Source organism: Stegostoma tigrinum, chromosome 43 (genome assembly GCF_030684315.1).
Source record: "Stegostoma tigrinum isolate sSteTig4 chromosome 43, sSteTig4.hap1, whole genome shotgun sequence".
NCBI lineage: Eukaryota > Metazoa > Chordata > Chondrichthyes > Orectolobiformes > Stegostomatidae > Stegostoma > Stegostoma tigrinum.
Window position 1 is genome coordinate 3,789,695 of NC_081396.1, and position 23,317 is coordinate 3,813,011.

At 38.9% G+C, this 23,317-nt stretch overlaps 1 pseudogene; it reads right to left on the reverse strand.

Annotated features, from left to right (window-relative positions):
* Window positions 1–951: 951 nt before the first annotated feature.
* LOC125449147 (Ig heavy chain C region, membrane-bound form-like) lies at window positions 952–23,317 on the reverse strand (annotated as a pseudogene).

Sequence of the window (23,317 nt, forward strand, 5' to 3'; positions counted from 1 at the left end):
ATTTCTACCAGTGCAACGTGATAACGAGGTAAGGAATAGGAAGAGTATGCATCTAAATAAGTGGTTACAGGGTTCATGTAGGAAGGAGGATTTCTATTATCTGAATAAGTGGATCATATTCTAGGGAAGGTGGGGCCTGTACAGAAAGGACGGGCTGGACCTGAACTGGAAGGGCACAAATATCCTGGGTGGGAGATTTGCTCAAGTTGTACGGGATGATTTAACCTAGACTGGCGGGGATCGGGAATGGGAAATGTAATTCAGTGGACATGGTATTCAGCTTTCCAACAGACACAACAGGGAGTGAGTTTGTTAATAAAGATATACACAGAATGGAGCAAAAGTGCGGACACAGGTATGGTTTCTGGTGTGCATACATCAATGTTTGAAGTTTCAGAAATAAGGCGGATGAACTGAGAGCATGAGTCAGTACTTGAAAGTACGATGTTGTGGCCAATAGAGAAAGTTGGGTCACTCAGGGGCAGGAATAGTTTTTGGAAGTTCTGGGATTCAGATTCGAAAAAATAAATAGGGAGGCTGGTAAGAGAGGCAGAGGAATGGCATTGTTAGTTTGGGCTGATATAGCAGCTGCTGAATGGCACTTGGAGAATGATACGTCTCCAGAAACAGAGATAACGGGAACTGCAGATGCTGGAAAGTCCGAGATAACAAAATGTGGAGCTGAACGAACACAGCAGGCCAAGTAGCATCTTAGGAGCACAAAGCTGACTTTTTGCGCACTCATCATTCAGCCTGTGGATTAAGCCTTCAGACATATTGAGTGAAAGGTGGGCTTACATTAATGGGTGGCAAGTTATTGAAGCATTAACCTAAATGACTGCATGAAACAAAATCAGATATCAGTATAAAGCTGTACAAACTTTGGAAGATACGTCATTGCTGATGACCCTTGATGAAAGAATTAAGCAAATTCAAGGTTTGTGCGTATTCATTCAAGGTTTATTTACCGTTTCAGACAGCTCTTGTACCGAAAAGTTCATGTCAAAATCACCAAAAATGAACATAACGACTCGATGCCACATTGAGATGATAATGCATGAGCTCTGAGCTCTGAATTTTACGCTGATCGGAAACAGTAACCAGAGGGAAAAAAAAGAAATGGGCTCAATGTAAAGGACAGGGAACAATTCTGAATTAGGAATGAAAAGAACAAAAACACAAATTGACTTCAAACAATTGGGAAGCAACAAAATTTTGCAACAATAATTATCTTGACGATATCAAACAAGGTAATTTGGAAAACTCATTGAATAGCTTCTGAGTTACACACTCTTAAACTGAATTGATCTCACTGCTAGTGTCAACAAAAGGACAGATGGTATATTTGGATCTCAGTGGCCTCGATACACATAAAATTTCTTGCAGGAAGTTCTATGACGTGGCAAATTCATTCACTTGACCTGAAAAAGAGTGATTGGGGAACGGTTTAGATATCGATGGTCAGGGCATTCAGTTTTTAATTTTAATTTAATGACACACTTTGAGATTTCACAAGCCACAATGGTCTGTTTGAAGCGTGAATGATTTCATTATTCTCACCTTCACCAGCGTGACAGCAGCACTATAGAAAATGCTCAGGAAGAACAAGGTGATGAATGCAGAAGCTGTTGCCCAGATGTTGCCGTTATCATCCTCAAAATCTTCAATCCAATTACGATCTATCGAATCTATGAATATAAAGCCGAGACAATGGATTTAGATTGTCCATTGGTCCAAATGACAAATCTTATATCTAAATAATGTCATCAGGGACCATTACAATTTTTTCAAGCAGTCAGGTTGTTCTCAAATTTGTTTCTTGATTTTTGTCTCTTATTGAGTTAATTACTCTCAGGAATAACTTGCTAATACTAATTTCACATGTTCTTCCTTTGTTATCCATGTCTGAACATTTCGAAGCATTTCATCATTTAAAATGTTCTTGCAGAGTATGATCATTGTTATCATTCCAGGTGTACTGATTGGGAATGACTGTAGTAATTCGCTCATTATATTTTCCAAACAGGCTGTGGCAGCTGTTAAAGTTGAATATTGTGGTCATCATTGGAGAAGAGTGCAAATGTGATTACTCATCTTTTTTATTTATCTGCGTTCAATTGCTTGAAAAATCATGACCAAAATTTGGATTCAGAGTAAGATCTGTTGTTTTTTTATTTTTGTGAACTTTTCCTATGTTTTTGCTTAATTGTTGGGGTATGTGGTAATGAGTGTCTCTTCCTTCACAGTTTTTCACGTTGAAGCTTATGCATAACTGGACATGTTGATGTCGCCTTGGTGCTTATGTGTTCATTCACATCTTTGTGCATGTGTAGGTAAATTGTGTTCAGTTCAGAAGTGTAAGCCACAATATCTTAAGATGCCACTTCATTCGTTGATACCTATCTTTACTTTTTATTGATTTTGTGATTTTTATGTTGTGTCGTCCTAATGAAAATGTGTGTTAAAGTATCGATTTCAGAATCTACCAGACTTAGATTATTTTCATGATTGTACTCCATAAATGTGTTCTGTTAGTATGTACCTTCATGTTTTGATTGATGTGTATATTTATGTGATAACGTGATTTCCTTGGCAATCCATCCTCAACCATCTCCCTGATACGATTTCTTGTCCGAATGCATGTGAATGTTCACTGTTGTTGTGCCATTCCCGTTTTGTTGCCAATATCCCACTGTGTTTTGATCTTTGCACTTCTAAGTCGGCATTTGAGACTCATAAATTGTGTCTGCGTGACCGTGTTTATGTGCTGATCAAATAGTTTAAAATTACGTAACTGAGCTGCATCTTTCTTCAGATTCTTTCCGCAAGTGATTTAATAATGAGTTTAAAATTTATGTTGCTCTCATATATGTCTATTTGAGTGCACCTGTGGAACGATACATCTGGGATATTGTATGTGTGTTTATAAATGCATGTCCGTACGTATTATGGTGTGTGAATGGACATGCATTCATGAGCATTTGTGTGCTGAGGAGTGTCTACGTTTTTCATGATTATGTGCAGTTACCACTGTTTATTTGGGTGTGTTCCTTCTATGCTCTGGCCTTTGGTCTTTTTTTGTGAGAATGTACACGACAGCTCATATATCATATGCAAGTATGCCTGCCTGCGTGTATCCATCCGTGTGACAGCTTATCTGTTTGTGCATTTCTGTTCGCACATATGTTTGTCCCTTCAAGTGAGAGCTTGGAAATGTGTGTCTTTAGAGCTCTTGTGAGTGTTTGTCTGTATCTGTGTTTGTTCAAGGTCTGAAAACAGACTGTTATCTTTTAATTGTTGAGCTATTTTAATCGATTACCATTGATTACATCTGATCCAGATGGTGTGGGGAACATTTCTCGTCGTTATGGGGAGATAAACACTTTGTAAGGGAGTTTTGAGAAGATTTATAACTCAGGTTTTGGGTGGAAGTTTGCTCGCTGAGCTGGAAGATTCGTTTTCACATGTTTCGTCACCATTCTAGGTAACATCATCAGTGAGCCTTCACTGAAGCGCAGGTGTTATGCCCTGCTATCTGTGTATGTGTTACGTTTCCTTATACATCACCAACCCAAGGAAACCTAAACACATAAATAGAAAGCGGGACATAACACCAGCGCTTCAGCGGAGGATCACGGTTGATGTTACCTAGAATGGTGATGAAACGTCTGAAAACGAACCTTCTAGCTCAGCGAGCAAACTTACATCAATAAGCACTTTGTGATTGATGCAGGAATGTTGGATATAAAATATGTACAAGGCATGTGAAAGAAAGTGACATTCGGTGTTTGTATCCCATAACTGAGTCCACGGGTTACAGGATTTTGATTCAAAAGTGTGGAAAATATTTGGAATAATGCCAGTTTAGCTTTGAATTATGCAGAACCAATTTTAACAAATGATTAATGGACCAAGCGTGTCCAACAGGCTTCAAAGGAAGTATGTTGTGTGTAAAATTTAAATCATTGGTTGTAAGGAAGAAGCTGATTGTTCCTGTAAGCTGCAAAATCACATTGCAGCGTGCGTACAACGTGAAAACTCGGCAAGGGGATTGAGCAGATAGTCTGTTAATTGTTATACTCTCTTCTCCCTCAGCTCGACAAGAAAAAAACATTTTCCCTGTCATATTTCACATGAAAGTGAAGATAAATTGTGTCGACTGATGCACTGTTGCGAGATCTCTGGCAGTTTCCAGATAAAAATAGGAAAAATTCAAATCATTCTGAACACAACATGCTTTTTGCCCAAAGCAGTACTATCTTGTTGGCCTGTTCCAATAGAGAATCATTTTAAATGTCTCTAACGTTTCTATTCTCAGGTAGTGCAATGGAGCAGTTTAAAGCTGGCATGAAATTTATAGACATGGGCCATTGAGGAATCGGGGAAATAAAAATCATAATTCGTGATGTTCATTTGCGATGAAGTGGGCATTGCCAAATTTTGTCAAAGTGTGATTTAGGGTGGATTAGGTACTTTTCAGAATCCTGCGATGAGTGAACTTCAGTCTATCACTGAAGAGGGCCGATCTGAGCAAGGACCATTAACTGCGCAAGCAAAGGTTATGGACGTGCTAACTGCCGACATCGACTGGCAGCACAAAATACTTTTAAAAGTGGGAAACACAATCAATTAAACTGTTGTCAATTTACATCACAATTGGAGGAAAGAAAATGGTTTATTAATTTTATTGAATTCGTAAGTGTAACCTTGAGACTTTCATTGGCATGAATTTATGGTGTCCATGAGTGCAAGCGAAATATTCACAAAACTCGGTTTACCGCTGGATTTATCAACTGTTCTGTTGATGATCTTCAATGGAATCGCTTCATGCCCCACCACACAGGAGTAAGAAGCACCGCTGGCCCACTCCTCCGCAGCAATGGATATTAGGCTGTACAAGAAGAAGGAGGTGTTATCGCTCTCTGCCGTCACCTCGGTGTTCTTATAGTTAGTGGGATTAACGGGCTTGTCATTGGTTGTCCACTTGACAAAGATTTCTCGGGGCCTGAAACCTCTCACTAAACAGGTGAGCGAAACAAACTTCTGTGCGGAGACGTCTTCTGTCGTTGGCAGGAGGACAGAAACCGATGGCTCCAACGGATTTATCACTGCAGAATATTTGAAACAAATATAAATTACTTTTAAAAGTTCAAGAAGCAATATTAGAATTTCACCGAATATTCAAATATTCCATGTTTATGTTGGGATTTATTCATTTTCATTTTTGAAAGGAGCAGAATGGTATTCATTCTATTCATTGAATAAAAACGTTTAGTTCAATAGTGGTCTCCATGTTATCAGCCCAGAAAGAGGAAATTTCGTACATTTGTCGTCATTGGTGTTTACATAACAAAACTCGAGGTCTCCTCCCAATTTGTATGACTTGTCACAACAGAACATTCTTGAGTTCAATTTGTTTTTATCAGTTACTTAGCTTTCTTGGCAGGACATGATCATAAATCCTCCCAGTGGTGTTACTTCATCACCAGTCAAAGCATTCTAACAATTTAAGGGGTCTAAACTACAGATGACATATTTTGTGCATTCATTTCTTCACTCACATTTCTCCTTGTGGATAGAGTGTCTCAGTGGAGTTGGTAGATACTGATTGTTCACCACGCATTCAAATGTATCCCCACTCAGCCAGGCTTCAGTAGAAATATCTAACTTGCTGATCACACCTTCCGAATGCTCTCCGGACTGGTCAACAATCTCTGATTTCAGAGTCTTCTTGTCGTGCATCCAGGTGAAGTTGGCTTCAAAATGAAGGTTGTACACTATGCAGTTTAACGTCACCGTCGCCTCCAGTAAGACCTGTTCGACTGGTGGCGGTAGTATTTTAGCTGTGTAATCATGGCACTCTGAAACTGCATTGGAACAGAAATCAGAATCAATGAAAAAATGCCTCTTGAGAAAGAAAACACCAGTATTCAGTCAATTGACTCACACTTTGAAGAAACCACCTTCGAGAGGGCAACTTCGAACTATTCCTGCAATGACACTACTTTTGTTCATATATTTTCATTTGTGAAAACATTGTTGATTATCTATGAAATGCTCTGTGTAATTACTACCAAAGAAAACGAGCTTTGCAACAAATGAATCCGGTGTAAATAAATAAAATCATCACTGAATCCACGATTTGACCCATGGACTAATTTCCTTTCAGATTTCTTGTCTCACTTCAGGGCAACTACTGATACATTTGTCAAAACTAATCTCCAATCAAAATAATGAATTTATTCTTTTCGTTTCATAAGGCATGTGTGGAAATGCTGGTGGTCATGGTGGGTGCCAAATCAATTAACAATTTTAGCAAACCCGTAATCTAACTACTTAGTTTCTGATTCCTCGTGTAATTATGGATATTTTCCGATGTTACAGGAGTATTGAGCTTTCACGGAAATTGTATTCAATGTAATTTAATGTCATGGAAATTAAGTTGCATTATTGGTGTGAGATCGTTCTCAAAAGTAGCTCGTGAAATATTATTCCTCGTGGGCCGAATTTGCAGTAGGCCTTAAAAAGAGACAAAGAATACAGCCTTGGAAATACAGTAGGACACTCGTCCACTCAAGACTTCCCTCCACTACGCCCTCTTCAGCGAGACATTGATTGGGCTCTACTTCCACTTTATTTAGGGAACTACAATCTTAAATTTCTTCACAGAAAAAAAAAATCAAGTCGCGAGAGTTTAACATTGATGTGTGAACTCACCTGATATTTGCAGTGAAAAATTTCAACCTTCCACTACTCACTGCCTAAACATATCCATCCTGAAACAAGGCTAAAATACATTGGTTCTCATCCTGATTCCATTCCTTCCAAATGCGGTATTCCCAACAGTACTAATTGTCCTGTCATTTCCACTAATTACAGGAAACGCCTAAAACATGCTCGATAAGATCAAGTTTATAACTGTTAATCAAATTGTATTCTCAATTGGTCACTGTCTTAGTGCCATGATTAAAGTTAATGAGCCCTGTAACATGTTAAAAAAATCAAGCAAATGTTCCAGGTCAACGGGCAATGCCTAATCTTGGAACGAAATATTGAACACAATTTATTTTATTTTCAAATAATAGTCACTTAATACCTTACCATGTCATCTTCTGACTACAAACAAAAAGATATCCGAGCATAACCAGAAGATTCAGTCAGTCAAGTCTCCTGTGCCTTTCGATCATGGCTAATATGTTTCTAAAATGCATTCTCCCGCCTTCTCCCAGTACTAAGCACCAGCCAATGGAACTCTATGTTAAATATTCTCAATGACCGGACCTCCACAGCCCTCTGGGAATAGTCACTCCCTTGCTAAAGATATTCCTCCTTGGTCCAGTTCTATATGGTCATCCCTTTGACTTTGAGGCTGTGTCTTCAGGCCCTTGTCAAACTTCTAGTTTAAACATTTTCTCCACACCAAACCTATTTCAGTTTCTCAGTGCTTTCTAAGTTTCAGCGAGGTCTCTTCTCGAGGGCTCCTCTCCCTACCATTCCTTTATCCTTGAACCCATAACCAGCAGTGGATTCTGTATTCACACTACCTCTCCAAGTATTGTCAAACGACAAATGAATCCAATTAACTATCATGTGTCATCAAAATAGTGGAAAGCATGATTCTCTGATTTGAATTAGGAGCAATGGTGATGGAAAACTCACAATGAAATGAGATACACCCTGCATGATCTCAGATTATGAATTGTCCCATGCTGTTTACTGAGCTTGATATAGTAAGTGTATTGGATTTGCATCAGTGATCAGAATTAGGATTCTTTCTGTAGTAATGCATCTCTTACCCTGTGGTCCAGTGATGTTTTGACGTTGAATAAGCCCTTCATGATCGACCTGACATGTATAGACTGCTCTGTTGAACCATTGACTATAAGGGACTCTCAGCTGACTGGTCGTTGAGAAGTTTCCGTTTGTTTCACACACGGCAGAAGTGAAGATACCAGATTTTACCTCTCCTCCATTCTTCAACCAAGTCACAGAGATTTTCTTTGGATTGAAGTCAAAGATTGAACAGACGATGGTTGCAACTTTTCTGCTCTCGATTTCTTCAGTGGAACTCACAGTTACGAGAATAGTTGGATGGACATCACCACCTTTAGAAAACAGATCGTGTGTATTATCTGATTTGAGAACAAATAATGTCAGTTCTTCTCTTTCAATGCTCATCGCGGTTAGTAGATACTTGATGAAACATTACAAGGATACTATTTATGCAGAATACAGCAAAAGTTGTCATTCAGGCAGAAAGATCAGCAGGTTGATATCAAGGCCTAAAATTGGAAGAAACAAGTACTAAATGTGGTCCAGAAATTATACATCGATTAAATCAATGCAAGTATTCCAACGAGTTGAAGAGATAACTGAGGAAATTAAGCAGTTGACATCACAGAGATATGTTGAGAGAGGGGAACGGCACATTATTACTGGAGATGCAGCCTTCAGGTGAGTCACGGAAAGTTATGAAACAGAGGTGAGAGGTAGAGGAGGTGATGGTTTTTGTCGTAATATCGAGCAGTATGCCTTCCGTAGTAATGAGGAAAGAAATCGTAGATACCACCTCAAATAAAGGCATATGGAAACGACTTAAAAAACAAAATAAAGCAAAAAGCCTGCGAGGAGAGCAAGAAAGGCTCCTTGACAGGCCCGAGAGATATGAGTGCATATAGATCAGCAAATTGCCAGTCAAATATACATAAATAGGGCAATGATTGTAAAGATTTCAACTTCCCCAATGTAGGCTGGTCATTCATCGCTTCAAGTGTCCAGAAGGAACAGATTTGTGAAATTGAGCTATTGAAAATAATGCGTTGGAGGCTTTGCAAGCGAGGCCGAACCTAGACTTAACTGAAGGTAATGAGGCTGACAAAGTGCTTAATATATCAAGGGAGAAGCATTTTGCAGAGATTGATCACAAATTCATTGGATTCAATATTGTTCTGCAAAGTGAGAGTAATAGGCCTGAACCCAAAATATGAAACATGTGAAGGTCAAACTTGTAATGATCGGGAACGATTTGACCAGAGTGAACTGAGAACGGACATTTAATTATAAACGTGAGTTGGAGCAGGAGGGTGCATTCAAGGAGGAAGTGCAAAGACTAAAAGGCTAACGTGTATCAACAAAGAAAGGACATGTGATGAAAAATGAAGTGAGCCCTGGACATCCAAAGCCATACTGGATTATCTCAAGACATTCAAAAAAAGCTTATGGCATGCGTCGAATGTTCAAAACAGTGGAAGCTCTCAAGACGTAAAGAATATGCAAAGGCCAAGTTTGAGAAGAGAAATTCAGAGAGAAACATGGAACATAAAATTCTATTGGCACAATATTGTAAAATATGTTTAATAAAAAAAAGAGCTGAGGTACAAGTTGATTAATGACAGAAGGATAACAATGGAAACAATAAGGCTCATTAAGTGCAAGAGAAATATTATTTGCCTGGATTAACAGCGCGTCGGTTCTATTATAAATGAATACATTGTGTCGGAGTTCACGATTAAAGTGAAGTTGCGGGTGTAGAAATGATGGAGAATAATTGTGATGTGTTTTAGGAAATCTGCATCAGATGAGTGGATGTTCTGTGTTGTATTATGGTTCGGATGAAATGTACCCAGGGCTGTTGACAGAGGAAAAGGAGGAAATGGTTTAGCTGATGGGAATAATTTTGAAGTCATATTTGGCCTCAGGGGATAGCCCAAATGGCTGTGGGTCAGTCAAAGTGGTATCACGGAGCAAAAGGGGCAAAATATAAACCACAGAATCGGTGGCAGTCAAACTCGGCACAGGCGCAGGAAAAATGTTGGAAGCAATTCCAATAAACGCAATTAATCTTCATTTGGAAGAGTTTAATTAAAAAAAACTTGGCAAATTTTATTGAGGTGTAGTCATATCGAACGAACATGTCGGAATTTTTCAAAGACTGACAATATGGGTAGATGATAGAAAAACTAAGAGGCAATGGGATCTGAGGAAATTTAATTGCATCAAGAACTGGCTGAGTGTCAGGAATTGGAGGGTGATAGCCGTGGTGTGTTTTTGTGACTGGAGGTCGATGATTTGTGGTGGCCTGTGGGTTTCAGCATAAATATTGTTGCTGTTTGTGATGTGTACCAACAATTTAGGCTTTAATTTGGAAGATTTGACCAGACGTTTCGCAGATGGAATGAAAATTGTTGAGCTGTATGTATTGACCTAAAAAATTCTGCAGCATAGGAGATTTGAAAACGAAAAAGGTGACTCGATGGGCTGATCATGACAAACAGAAATCCTTCTGGGAAAGTGTGACGTGATGCATGCATGCTGAAAATAAAATAAGGTTTGACATTGCAAGTAGTGGAATCCTGAGATGCGCGAGATTTCTGCATGCCTACCTCTTGCTTATAGCTCAGGGACTTGTCAAAAAGTCACAGAGTCGTAGATATGTACAGTTTGGGAACAGACACTTCAGTTTAACACGCCCATTGTGAACAGATATCCCATATAATCAGACAACGTTTGCCAGCATTTGCCACATTTCCCTCTCAAGCCTTCCGGTTCTTGTAGACATCCAGATAACTTTTAAATGTTGTAATTTTATTCCACCAGTTCCTCTGGCACCTCACGTTGTTCACATTTCTCCCTTTGCGTGTCCCCTGCTAAATCTTGGCCTTCTCAACTTAAACCTTTGGCCTCTAAGCTTTGGACTCCCATATCCCAACGAAAACATATTGGCTGTTCACTATGTCCATATTCCTGTCAATTTTATAAACTTCTGTCAGGTCTCTAGTCTTCGACTCTCCAGGGAAATTAATCTCATCATATTCAGCCTTTCTCTGTAGTTTAAATATTCCTCTCGTTTCGAGTGGAATGAATCATTCAGACAAGGGTGGAATTGGAGCTGAGTGCTTGAGAGTCATGTTGAAGCTGCAACCCTAACAATATCAGAAGCTTTGAGACAAATACTTGCATTGTCAAATCAACAAGGCAATTGATCCTGTGTAAGTAAATTCTATCAGAATAGTTGTGTAGTTTTCTTAGATTGGTATTTAATAGATGGGACGAAGGTCATTCTCTCTTGTGCATTTATGATTCTGTGAAAAGTGCAAAGAATCATGCCCTATTCACATAAAACACACACACATCTGTTTACCTGCTTCCCACAACACTTACATGGCATTCCGGTGCTTGTGTCGGATCCACTGTGTCGAACCTCACAGATAATTTTTTCGCATTCTGCCTCTGACTCGGTGAGCACTAACTGACTGCTCAGGGTGTAAGTCCCCTTCTTGTTTCTCACCGATGGATATGTCATAAATCCAGTCGGAATTGGCTCCCCACCTTTCTTCCAGGTCACTTTGGTGGTGTCAGGAGAATAGTCCATCGCCAAACAACCAAAAATCACAGAGCTGTCAGTGCTGTGGTGCCCACAGGAGGCGAGACCATAAAGTATCGGGGAAGACGGTGTCACTGGGAAAGAATGCCAGATTAAGCAAGTTAGACTCTGTTAATTCATAGAATCATTACAGTGTGCAAACAGACCATTCAATCCAACAGGTCTACACTGCTCGTCGGCACGGCATCCTATCCAGAACCATTTCCATCCCCGAAAATCCTGAAGTTCACATGGCTAATCCACCAAGTGTGCATCCCTCTGGGCACTGTGGGCAATTTTGAATGGTCATTCCAGCTCACCTGGACATCTTTGGACTGTGGGTGGGAATGGGAAAACCCTTTAGAAACATATGCAGATACGCTCAGAATGTGCAAATGCGCCACAGACAATTATCCGAGGTTGAAAGCGATCGCGGTTCTGATAGCGACGTAAAATCAGCTTATTTTTGGTTCATGTTATTTGTTCAACTGTTATTTCGATCTCCAGAAACACGCCTTATACCTGCACCATTATGTTATCACGAAGGAATAAGAACACTCCAATCTCATCACAATTCAGTTTTGAAAGATTTTGCCAATTAGAAGATTGAAATTCATTAGGATTACGAGTGAATAGAGGAGACGTTAAACGAATTAAAACCAAAGCACTGCGGGTGGTTGTGTGTGTGTGTGTATGTGTGTGTGTGTGTGTGTGTGTGTGTGTGTGTGTGTGTGTGTGTGTGTGCGTGTGTTTGCGTGTGTGTGTGCGTGTGTGTGTGTGTGTGTGTGTGTGTGTCTGTGTGTGTGTGTGTGTGTGTGTGTGTGTGTGTGTTTGTGTTTATGTATGAGTGAGAGAGACATAGTGAGAGGGTCAGAGAGACAGACAGATTTTCATTGTTCATTTACCAGGTCTACATTTCTCAATCAAGAAACTTGTGTGAATGATCAATTGCCTTGTCCGTTCTATGATTGCTCTTGTGGAAGGAAGTTCACTGCAATTGATCATCTCATACTACCTCAGATTCGCCATGTGCCCAAAAAATTTTAAAGTGACTGAGCTTCAGAAGTGACTGTGTAAGTCGTACTTACAGGATTACAATAAAACAATCATGAAAAAAAAGATGATGAAGGAATATGAAGCGTCTTTCATGACTTGCTGGTTTGCGAGACTTGGAGTGAACCCTTTCCGACTGATCCCTGCCTGACATGATATAAATTTGATGTGTCTGAAAGGCTATTTGTTCTTTGCAAGCAAATAAATTTCAACTATTTCAACATTAAAGTAAAGTTTCCAGGGCAGTGGACAACATTAGAGTAACGTTTCCAGGACAGTGGTCAACACTGACTTCTGAGTCCATGAATTGCCTTGAATTGAGAAACGAAATGGGTGAGGCAGGGCCCTTCTTATTGTCTGATGCTGCTATGGCGCAGAATCTTGACTGATAATTCAATGTTCTTCCAATTTGAAAACCAGTTGGAAGACATAGATAACATAATGTTTGCAGTGGCTGCCCTCATGGGAGAGGCTTCAATGTGCATCACAATGTAAGTAATAAAAGACAAATAGCTGCAGAGTGTGAAACAAAAAAGTGGTCCACACATTCGTTGATTATATTTGTACCTGTGATTCGAAATTGCTGTCAACTGAAGCTATCTTTGCCCGTTGCTATTTAGCGATGGGGATGTGTGTACAGTTGTTTTCTTCCAACTTTATTGACCTTACAAAGCACATATTTACAGTTATGCTTGGACCGGAGTGGTAGGCCCAGAAATAACGTGAAAAAGCGGTAATATCGTTAAGCATAGAGATCAATTGCAGTTGGTTGCGTTGTCTTTCATTTGCTGCCCCGTCCTTCTTCGTGGGAGAGGTCCTGGGCTCGAAATTTGCTGGGGATGGAGTCTGGCCGAGTTTCGAGAGTCGAACCAGCAGAGAACCAACAACGGTCCCACTGTATTTGAAGTAAAGGATTGAATATTGCATTTGATAAATGGGATGCCAAACAAGTGCATTCGTTCGTGCTGAATGGTGCAAAGCTTCTTCAGCGCGACTGAAGCTTCACTCATTCAGAAAATTGGATAGTATCCCATCACACTCCTGCCTGGTGCCTTCTTGGTGAGTAGGCGTTTGGGGATAGCAGGTGAATTCCTTGCCGAAAATGTTTGGCCTCATACCTTTTCTTGGCACCATATCATTTGCATCGTAAATAATATTCATTTTTATTTTAAATGACAGCCCACAGTATGTTGATTATGTGGGATTCAGCAATGATAATAACATTACCGAGATAAATATTTAAAGTCAGTTTTCAGGGAGATGGAATATATTGGGCACAAATGCGTTGTGAAACTCATTTTCCATTGTCAATGCAAGTCAGAATATTTTCTCTTCGAAGAAGTTCGTTGCAGCAGTGTCAAAAGGATCAGAGGACACGAGCCGTGAGTATCTCTGTCACATTTGACATCATGCAAATTATCTGAAAGCTTAAACTGATAACGGGCGATTATCCGAATGCTGGAGGCCTCTGCAACTAAGTGCTCCTCCATTGAGAATCAGAGACCTTGGTGAACTATGGTCAGCTGCAATTTCCCCAGGAACGATTCAAAAAATTACCATGTGCGCTTTAACTTACAAATTGACACCGAATTCACTGCAAAACTCTAATTTCTCAGTCTGACCTCCACTCCCTCTCAATCTGTCCTGAACCTCCACTGACATTGACAACCCCCACACTGTCACAGATCCATTCACTCTGGAATGCATGAGCGCCTTCACACAATTCCAAGATAATCATTTACTCAGCCGGATATGTACTCTCGATTCCTTACAATCCATTCCCATTCTGCCAATCTGCCCATTTATATCTGGCCCTGACAATACCTGTCACCATTGTGAAGACCCAACTCCCCAACACATGATTTCAAGGCCTTGATTATTTAACATTCATCTTACCTAATCATCCTGAGAACATTGCATCTCACCGCTCATCTCATCCGTTTTTTACTGCCTGCCACTTTGCTAAACTGTGAGCTTTACATTGTGCATGATGCCCTCCTGCCACTTCGCTGCTATAATCACAGACCACCCAAAACAGTCCCGCATACTGCTGACCTGTCTGGCACTTGAGACACCCACAATATTTCCACTAAAACGATCCCTCACCTTACAAGTACCACTCAGGCAAGCTGGTTCCTCGGAACCATAGTCATCTGCCTGGATTCTAAACTGCCCAGCTACATGCATGCCAGCTCATGCACCAGCCACCCAACACATCAAAGCCGAGCAGCTCAAACTCTTTTCCCTCACTGGCTCACCACCTGAGAACATCATTATTGCTCCATAATATGGCCACAGAGTTATAGAGTCATACAGTGTTGAAACCGCCCCTTCAGTCCAAATCACCAATGCCGACAGCATTCACAAATTAAAGTAAACCCATTTGCCTCCATTTGGTGCAAGTGTCTCTGAAGCTGCTCATGTACTTGCCGAAACGTCTTTTCAATGTGATAGCTGTACCTGCATCTACCACTTCCTCTGCCAGTTCATTCCACATACCTTCCACCCTCTGTTTGAAAAAGTTTCCACGGGTCCCGTTTAAAATTATCTCTCTCGACTTAAAACTATGGCATCGAGTTTTGATCTCCTCTGCAATGCAAAGAAAGGGTAACCTTTGCTGTTCACTTTATCTATTTCCCTCATGATTATGCAAACCTTTATAAACCCACATATCCCCCCTTTATAAATCTTCTAAAGTCACGAAATTAAAAGAAACATCCAGAGCAAACAACCTCTTTCCATCTCTCAAAACCTCAAGTCTCAGTTACATCCGGCAAATATTTTCTGTACTCTTTCTCAACTCCCAAGATTATTCGTGCAGCAGGGCAACAAAACCTTAACACTGTACTCCAAAAGTGGCCTCACTAATGTCGGGTACAGCAAATTGACGTTTTGATTCTTCTACTCAAAGCTCTAAACAATGAACACAAGCATGCCAAACGCTTTCATTACCACTCTATCGGTGACACCTCTTGCAAGGAACGATGTACCTGATCCCAAAGGTCCGTCTGTTTGACAACAATCCCCAGTGCCCGACAAGGAACTGTGTAATCCATGCACTGGTTTGTTTCATCAAAATACAACACCTCTCATTCATCTCAGTTGAAGTCTGTCATTCCTCAGCCAATTGATCCTGCTAATCAAGATCCCTTTGAACATTTAGAAAATGCTCTTCATAGACCACTTTATGGCCAATTTTGTTGACATCAAAAACTTGCAAAACATTCATTGTTTTCAAGTTTCATACCGAATATTGCGTCTTGTTCATATTTTCCCTCATAACCACGGTTGGCTTCAGTCCTTAAACAATGAATAAACTCCTTGAAAACTTTTCATGTTTTCGCCTCAAGCACTTTCTTTGGCCGAATATTCAAGAGGTTCACCACGCTCCAGTTGAACAGTAAACAAATGAGTAAAATTTTATGGTATGTTAGGAAGACTGTTGCACTCAAGAAATATCATGATCTCATGAAGGCACTAACATTCTCAATGTGCCAACAGGCCTTCATCGGCTTCTAATTAGTATCCTCAGCTTTTCTTTTGGCAGCACGTCACAAAACTGTTGACGTTAAAGACAACGGATGCACAGGCAAGCAAGTGTTTCACTTGAACGTTTACCTCCAAATCACACTTAATTTCACTTGCAGATATTTCTGCCCCTTTCCGATTTCAGGACCACAATTTTTGAACTCACTTTCTAACAGAACTGTAGAGTCTACAAGTGCCACATGAAGTGTAGCTATTCAAGTAGGCTGATGACTACAAAGTTCTCAAGGAGATGTAAGAGTTCTGACACTTGCACGTCAGTCTAAAGACACAAATAACTACTGGAAGGATTGAAACAAATTTGAGGGACTTGCTAGGTGTCCATTCAGGGACCACGTGCCAAAGAGCTTCCTTCTGTGTGGTTTGACTATGTTTTCACTGAATTAACAGAACTGTCTCTACATTATTTAATGGAAATGAAGGTTTCCTCATTTTTAACATTGTAACCATATATTACTGTTGCCTGGAATAAAGAAATACAATGTTTCATTTAAATGGTCTGTCGAACTTGATTGTGCTGTTCGAACTGGAAATTGTCAGAGATTTAAAGTTGATTCTCATGATACTATTCGTCCTGAAACCACGGCTGCATATTGGGTTCCACACTTTCAATGAATATCTGATACTAAATATCACTGAACATTCTTAATTTATCACGATTAATTTTCTCGATGAACAACTTAACTTGTTCCACCGACCATCGAGCATGTTTTAAATGAAATATCAATACAGACTGAATGTGAGAAGCCTGAAATAAAACCGCAAATTACTGAAAAATCTCAGTAGGTCTGACAAATTCTGTGGAGAGAAAACGAAAAGATAAATTTTCGAGCACTATTCTGCAAATTATTTTCATGTTTTCTAGCACGGGAACACACATCAATTCAGTTCGGCTTTGAGTAAGTTTGTTTGGCTTCTGCTGGAAAACGGATTCTTCGGAGAGGTATTGGACGAATTGAGATATAAACGAAAGGTTGGCTGAAAATCTGCCACCAATTGCTCTCAGCGTTGGATTCAGCGGAAACCTTATCCTCCTGAACAGTTAATCTCTTCTGATTTGGTACATTGTTGGCTTGACACAAAATAAAACAGGCTCAACATTGTTACCGTAAGTATTCTTTGGACTCTATTAATATCAGGATTGTTATTAATATTATTGATAGAGGATTAAGTCAAAAACTGGAATTTCTGAGGGGAGTAACTGAATTAACTCCACTGGCATCACCCAAATCCCATGAGCAAATATTGCTTTTGTTTAAATTAAATCGAACTCCTCCACTGGCCCACCGCCCGCCCCACCACCTAATCCCAGCTATTATGTCAGAAAGGGATTGAATCAGGACTCTATTTTTGGACTTCTTAAAACACCGACAGAAATTACAATTTTTTTATTTCTCTGATTTAACCCGTTTAGTGGTGATATTATGTACCTTTGTAACAGATTGAAATTGAACACGGGCCACATATCTCAAATTCAGGGACACCACCATTGCACTGCTAGAGTCCTGAATGTAATAAGCTCGACATTATCTCGGACAATACAGCCCACTTGTTTGACAGTACATAAACAATGTTATCTATTAACTCCTTTCAGCAACCAGGCATAGATACAGAGTCCTTCTGAATTAGACAATCTCAACAAGAGCTACTGGAATAAAACTTAATAAAACTGGAATTCCATCGCGATAATTCAGTGTCACCAAATTTTAATCCTGGGGAAGTCCCTTTCCAAAAGAATCATAGGTGTTACTGCACCATATTATCCGCTATAACTTAATAAAGAAAAATCTTTTGAAGAATATTTTGATCTTTAACAGTCACACTAACAGCCCACGATCGCGATTCCAAAAAGAAGATGCAAAATAAATTCTGATTCTACATTGTGCCACAGGGGTTGTCAGAAAGCTGAGGGAGGAATAAAATATACAACACGCTATTTCCACTGCCTCACTCAATCAATGAGTTAACTCAATCAAACAACTCCCAAGGAAGACACATCATTGCTAAAAATAGAAGATTTCAAGACTCTTGCAGTCATTTTGAATTGTTCCTTCTGATTTTAGCGATTTGGTCAGGGTTTTCATTTCAGAGGCGCCAATCAAATGTTATTTTACAGGCAGATAAAAACATTTTTGAAGCAATAGATGAAATTCAACTGCTTCAGATACAACAGAACGCACCAGACAATTTACAACGTTCAAGACCACTGATTCACTTTAATTTAGTTTTCATAAAAGAAACTAGTCAGAAGTAAGCAATAATGCGAATGGGAATGCGTTCAAATTGAACAGAGATTACATCCTCCTTTAATAAACTTCACGAATCATCATGATAAACCAAATTATTAAGGTGAGAAATTTCACCAACTTGAGCAAAGCTCAAGAGGAAATAAACAATTGTCGAAATTAATCTTACATATTGTTAAAAAATTCTTTAAATTCAGAGATTTTGCATGCACTGTACGAAATCAATTTGCAGTATATTGTGGGAAACAATTTCCGTTGAATAACTTAATGTAAATATTTCCTGTCAGGGCTGCTTTGCAACGGTAGTGAATTTTTTTTTTTATGAACTGCTTTGCAATGAATGCTAAGTTTTCAGAATGTATGAATTGGGAATGTGTTTCTGCTGGGAGTTGCCTACCTTACCTGAAGTCTAAATAAATGATCATCACACTTCACTAATGTGAACAATATTCTTCAGATGGCTAAGTTGCATCAATTGGCAAAGTACATTATTTAATGTAAATATTACTCAATTTTATTGTTTGAAATAAGCAATGAGTTCTCAGACTCTGCAGTTACTTCTTCTGCAAAATTGTAAACTCTGCAGATGCCCCAACGCGTTGATATATAACACACTATCAGCATTTGCAGCAAGCGTTCACATGATGAGTTCATGCTTGGACAATTTTAATACATACGAACTCTAACTTTGGTCACATAATCCCCGACATCAGTTGTGTCCAAATGAGTGATTTTTGAGTTGATATGACGTTATATAACGAAACTCTATATATTTACACGATCTGAATTGGGACAACATAGAACACTGTGCCAATTAAATCACTCAGTTAAAAATTTGTTTTTATTCCCACAAACATAACATAATCAGGGATATAACAATTAATTAAAACAAGTTGCTTGTGACAATAATCAAAACAGTGAATTAGATCTGTTCTTCAGACATGTATTTTGGAAGAATTGATAATTAGTTTTTGCCAATTATCTTTCCCAGCCAGAAATCTTGTTTGTAATATATGACGGAATTGAAAGGTGATTGTTGATCAACGTTGTGGCATTTTTGCTCAATATCAAGAATGAATAGAACATTATATTGTTGAAATTCTGTTCGTCTTTCTCTGTGACTTCTGAACTATACAAGGAAAGATGTTGCAATTGAAATAGCTGATTGCAAGGCCTGGAATAGGCTATACTGCAACTATTACATATCAGTAAAAATTGCTCCACAGGTTATCTGTTTTGCCTTAATTTCAAAACTTTTGCCATCTGCCTTTCACCTAATATTTGGCTTCAGGAAATTTCAACTCGAATGCCGTTTGCATTGGATTGGGAAACTCGAGAATTTCATTTCACCAGACATGTAAACAATGCGAAAACAATTTAGAAATCAGAAACTACTTCACAAATATTACGACTTTGATGCCCCCAATCGTTTTCTCTTTTCAATGGAACAAAAATTGCTAAATCACAGCATTAAGTGAGAGGCATGTGTTTGCAGCAGAAACAGCTCCGCAGGCATTTTCAGCATAACTGTAACATCACAGAAGAAATCTCAAATTGGAATCCATCAAAGCTGCTCACCATTAAACAAGCTAATCATTAACTTAGATAGAAATAAGAAGAGAGAGCAGCAGGCTTGTTTGCAAGGCGACTTCTGTAACAAAACATAAAGCCAAGGACATTTTAAAAATAAAATTTGAGCTGCATTTCAATTTATTTCCAACCTATTTACCTGTTCTATCATGTAAATTGTGAGCATTGTGCAGCAGAGCAGCTAGATTCATCTATCAATCATGACTTTAATGTCAAAACAAGATCAGTTTACTGAACGCATATTAGCACATTTTCATTGTGCATTGTACTAACGTTATTCTCAGTTATGAAATTTGATCAATTAGGCATTTTAAGATGTTCGTTCCAAATTGTATTTATTTGAGGCTAGTAAGAACAGATTTTACTTATTTTACAATTAGAACGCTTAAAAAAATCAATGCACTAACATATCGAGGTGTAGAGCAGGATGAACATAGCAGGCCAAGCAGGATCATAGGAGCAGGGTAGCAGATGTTTTGGGCCGAGGCCCTTCTTCAGAAATTTGAAGAAGGGTCCAGGCCAGAAACATTAGCTTTCCTGCTCCTATGATTCTGCTTGGCCTGTTGTGTTCATCCAGCTCTGCACCTTGTTATCTCAGATTTCCTGGTATCTGCAGTTCCTACGATCTCTGGCGGCACGGAAATTTTTTTTAAAGCCTCGAACCTTCCATTTGTCTGTGCTAAGTCTGTTTTCAGACAGTGCAAACGGATATAATGATTTCAATCAATCAATGGGGCCACGGGAGATAAACAAAAGCAGAAAAGATGCAGGAAAAGCAAGGAACTTCGCAAATATTAGTAATTAAATGTAATCCAGGTGGGCAACCTCATCAAAAGGGAAATACAGAAAGCACCAATTACACAAAGCATGAAACCCATTTAAAACCCAGCTCTGTCATACAAAGTTACTGAAAATCCAAACAACTGAATTCAACAGAGTCATGGAAAATAGAATCAGAATTCAATATACTCAAAACAGCGAATTCAATGAAAGAGAAACAGAATCCAATCAACTTAATTCAACAAAATCAAATAAAACAAATTCAGAATCCGAAGAACTCAGTTCAACAGAACAAAGTAAAACAAACTCAGAATACAATCAGCTGATCAACTGACTGAAATTATTGACATTCATTTCAGTTGTTCAAACTGATCAACTGAAGTCAACAGAATGAACTCTCACACCGCAAAAAAATCGAGAGAATCTAACGTGTTTATCACCAACAAAATTAACATCCTAAACTACAAAGTAAAATCACGACACGAATATAACATGTAGGAGAAATATATTGAAGAAATTGACAATAACGTTTCAGCATATTTTGTCTTTGTTTGTTTTTTAACACTTGTAAATTCTTAAAGTTTGTTCTCACTGGCATTAATCATTGTTTAAACGTTGTAATGTTCAATGCACTTTTTTTTCAATTAGCCCATCCGAACACTATTGCCCTCCGATAAAAAAAATGAGAGAGACGCTGAATAACTGAATCTCTCACCAGCACTTTGTTTGTTTGCTGAGACTTAAATGAATTTTAAAATTACTTTACAGAAAATACAATTGGAACTAATCTTAACTCAGCACAGAATCCGAGCTTCATCTGAATCATAAATTAACCTAATGAATAGAGCATTAACAAATATAACGGTTGCTAAGTAAGTACAAGTTTCTTACCTGAAGTAACAGTCACCATGGTTCCTTGTCCCCAGTATCCATATAGTCACAATGTTACATTCCCTGGACAGCGTCACACAATAACTGGCTCTGCACAAAACAAGCAAAAACTGTCATTATTTTAAATCTTAATAACCAGAGGCAAAAGAAAATCACGACACATCTTCATTAAGTTATGAATGTGCAAATGGAGTCTGCTCATTCTTGCTAACAGATTCTAATATTTAACGCTCCTAAGAATAACACATGAAGTGATTGTCAATATCACCAATATTATCAATAATTATCGCCGATTTTATAAATTAAAACGTGATATTCGGGTAATACCCACAGAACTGATACTGCACTGAACGTTCGGATGGTTTGTAAAAGTAAATGCTGACCCAATTTCTAACAATGAGAGATGAACGTGCTTATGTATTGATCGTATTGGCTGTGCTACCCCAGTGTGTCACTGTGAGATGCATGATATCAAATTCTATGGCGGGCTGTACACCGTAAAATACAGATGCCTAAGTTCACTGAATCCTGAAAAAAAAAAAGAACCGGTTCAGGCTCCTCTACAAAAAATGCTGCAATGAAAAAGCTTAGATTTTACTTCCCATTGTATTTTTAAAGGTTCTTGGAATATAATTTGATGGTAAGTGTGCGTTCAACGTGTCCATCTATTCGATTAAAGTAGAAGAATTCTGTACATTTCTACAAACGAGCTTTACTTGTCTGTATTTTAATTAAGTCTGATATTATTTGTCCCTCCTGCTATGGCCGTAGTCGCCAATTTGAACGAAACACTTGCCAGTAGTTTCTGAACGACGATGCCATTGTTCACATCACTGTGACCCACTGTTGTATCACAGTGATGTAAACCCGCACAGAAACTTCCCTCATTGTTTGTTCTATATTCTGTGTCAGTTTTGATGTGAAAAATAGATTTAGTACTGATCATTGTGGAATGAATGCCATAGCTTGCATAACACAATTAGTAGAGATTTCCCGAGGTTACAGATATATTCAAATTAACGTAATGTCCAAATCTTTAATTGTTGAAACATTTAGCAGTACGTACGACAAGCCTATAACTTCATACCCTATTTTATTGGTTGTTTGTAAGTTTAAATTGTTCATTTCCTCGGTGAACGTTTTGTAAGACACAGTTTGAGGTCTACTTAACATTATAGTTGTGAATGTCACATTGAAAACAAGTACTCACCGTTAGTTTACAGTTCTATCTACAAAGTGTCTCCTGGAGCTGTTTTTGTACGTGTCCAGCCATTGTTCCTCACTCTGTGATCTCTTGCACAGTAATAGATGGCGGTGTCTTCGAACTTCAGGCTCTTCATGTCCAACGCGAAGATGTTGTTTGATGTGTCTTTGGACGCAGTGAATCGATCTTTAATCGCTGGCGCATAGTTATTGTTCGATGAACTATAGTAGTAAACTAACCACTCCAGACCCTGTCCAGGCACCTGCCGGACCCAATACATAGAGTAGCTGCCAAGGTCGATCCCGCTGGTTTTACAGGTCAGTGTCAGGGAGCCTCCAAGCTGGCTGTTCTCTGCCTCTGGCTGAGTCAAAGTGACCTCCGAATGGACACCTTCAAAAAGAAAATAAAATACAGTCAGTTTTACTGATGAAATGATTCCTGCATCTTTTTCATTCCAGAAGTAGACAAACACTTAAATGATAACAAACAGAAACTTGTAGGAAAAAAAAGAACTCACAGGATAAGAAAGTCAGAAACAAACTGAGAAAAATCATCGACGTAGTCATTCTGGTAACTTGGGAGAAAAGGTTCTGTCAAGAACTTTCTAAACACACCCCAGATCGAAGAGTGTTGAATGAAGGTGCA